We start from the raw sequence: 2,805 nt of genomic DNA on the forward strand, positions 1-2,805 counted from the left end.
CTTCTCTGTCAAGAGTTCAAAATCTGCCTTTGGTCTCTTAAGGTAAAGAACAAGTGGGGAGGAGGCTGGGTGTGAGTGGGGGGGGGGGGGAGGTGTCTCCCAGGTGTCACAAAATGCATGAGCAGGGCAGGGGCAGTGGGGGTGGGACAAATTTTCCCTCCTGGCACACAGGGGGACTGTGCTCAGACATGGGAAAAACCAAAGTCCTTAAGCTTGGCCAGGAATCAGAACAATTTCCCACCCCATCAGCATTGCTGCTTTCTCCCTGACACAAACTCCTTGATTTAGGCTCTCCAGGGAGTCTAAAACCAGGGAAGCAATGTGGATTATTTGCCTTTCTTCTGGCAAACAGGGAAACACTCCACTAGAAGCAGGGATTGTGCAGACCCATCTCCACATCCCTTGGGCAGTGCTGCTTAGGAAGCTTTCCTTGCTGTCAGTGCTGGAGCAGGAAAGCTGCTAAGCTGTAAGGAAATAAAGAATGTCTGAAAGTGAGGAATTCCACATGAAATTTGTAATATTATGTCAAAGGAAAAAAAAAAAAAAAAAGGAGGAAATAAGAAAAACCTGATACAATGAATGCTTGGGTCATGTATTTTTGTGGATTAGCTGTGCCACAAAGGAGCCCGTGCACCCTAAGAGCTCCATTCCCTGCAAGCCAGTGAACATTTGTACAGCACATGATGTGGGATCATGGCTGAAGCCAAGTTCCCTGGGATAATATCCACCCCGGGGTAGATTGGGCCATTTCCAGTGTCAACAGCCAGAGGATTAAGCATTTATCTCTGCAGAACAGGATAATTAATACCAGATCAAACTCGGGGCTGTGTTGGAGCTGAGTTTGTGCCCGAGTGTGGTTTCACCGCGAGCCGTGGGCAGTGGGAGGATGTTCTGGGGGCTGCAAGATGCAGGCACTGCCTCGGGCTCCTGGAATGGCACTGGCATGCCACCAGGCTTCCCAAATGAAGCTGAGGGTGAGCTCTCCCATCGTGGCCTCTCAGGTGGGTGTTCATTTTTCACCCTTATCAGCAAGACTGTTCCGTCCAGCCAAAAGTTGGAGGAATGAAATCAGGGTGCTGTAATTTGCCATCTTCTGGGTTTAAATGGAAAATCCAGGTTTTGGCACTTCTGGCTTTGTTGAAATAAATGAATATCATTATCCTGGCCACAGTCCAGGTCAGGTAATTATATTCTTCCTACCTTAATGCCACTGCAGCCCCTGTCTCCACTGGATATGCTATACTCTTTAATTCCTGTCTGGAACTTGCTTATTATGTTACAAAGTTGGTTTTTTTCCCCTCTCAGTGGAATTTGTGCACAGAGCACCAGCCAGGCCCCGGCACTGTGCTGAGCTGCTAAAACAAGGAAAAGCTGCTTTGGACATCTATTTGACTGTGCCTGGTGTTCTTCTGGAGCATCTCTCCTGGTTGTAAGGCTGTGGAGCTGGGAAGGTGGGTAACGTGGAAGATGAGAGAACTTGATACAGCCCTGGTTAATTCAGTGCCTGCTGGAAACCTGCTTTTCTCCCCTGAGGCTCTCCTGAGGCTGGTGACTGTGTTCGTGGGAGAAACTCAGAACTCATGGGTGTCTTATCTTCCTCTCCTGTCATTTCTTCAAAGATTTTGGGAGATAAAAATACATCCTTGATGGGGGAAAAGACCTCCTGCCTTCACGATCACTTGCCATGTGCAAACCTTGCTGATCAGGCAGAGCAGCCCAGTGTTGGTTTGAGGCGCAGCCCTGAGAGCCCCCATTTCCTGCAGTACCTGAGCTGGTTTGGAGCTTTCCTGCTGGAGCACAGCTCCTTGTCTGTGTTGGTGGCTCCTTGGCCTTTACATCTCTTGCAACTAATGCATTGATTTGGTTTTTTTATTTTTCATTTTCCTTTTGAAAAGTATTTAAAGTTCCCTTCTTTCCTTATCCTTTCAATGCCCCTCTTCCTCTCCCAGCCTTGCTGACGGGTGAAAAGGTTGCTCAAGCAGTACTTGAGGACAGCATCCCGCAATTCCACGCACTTCCTTCCTGTTCCCAGGCCCCTCCACTCTGCCCCGGCCCTCGAGGACAAGGAGGGTTTGAGGGGCAGCAGGGGTGAGGATCAAAGCCCCTAAAGCACTGTTTAAAACACAGAGTGCCCACTGCTCCTCTGGAGTGTCGCATCTGGCAGAGCCTCATTAACCTTCTGCTTCCCCCTCCTACTCCTTTGCCCCTGAAAATCAACAAAGCCAAACATAACAAGTTGCCTTGCCTGAAGCAGCCTGAAGTGTGTGTGCTTAGTGTGAAAAAGCAAAGCCAAGCCATTGGCCAGAGCCCCTTTTCTGTGCAGGCCACTTCACATTTATTACACTCCAAGCCGGAGCTCTTTAAGCCCCGATGCTCTTTAGAGTTGAGCTCTTTAACTTTCTCCCTTCCTCCCCTTGCAGGCTTCATTCTCCCCTTGTTCCGCTCCTTCCGCTCCCTCCGTTCCCTTTTGTCCTGTGAGAACGAGTCTTTTAATCCCCTTGTACTGCAGATTAAAGCTGTTACAGCCTCCCCAAGCTGACATTTTCTCAGAGAGGCTCACAGCCAGACCTTTATGAGAGCTCTCTGTCTGGCTGCTGCTGCCTTTCTTCTCGCCACACTAACCTCCATCCCTGACCTTTCCCTGAGCAGGGAAAGGCTGTGGAGGGCAATCCCATGTAGGCACTGCCTGGGCTCAGCAGGGCTCGGGGTGCAGGAAATTAAGACCCATGGAAATTAAGAAGTAAATAAAGAGAAAGAAAAGACGATGGGAATTAAGAGAGAGAACCAAAGCAACATTGGGCGTGT

This window comes from Vidua chalybeata, chromosome 23 (assembly GCF_026979565.1).
Source record: "Vidua chalybeata isolate OUT-0048 chromosome 23, bVidCha1 merged haplotype, whole genome shotgun sequence".
NCBI classification, from domain to species: Eukaryota; Metazoa; Chordata; class Aves; order Passeriformes; family Viduidae; genus Vidua; species Vidua chalybeata.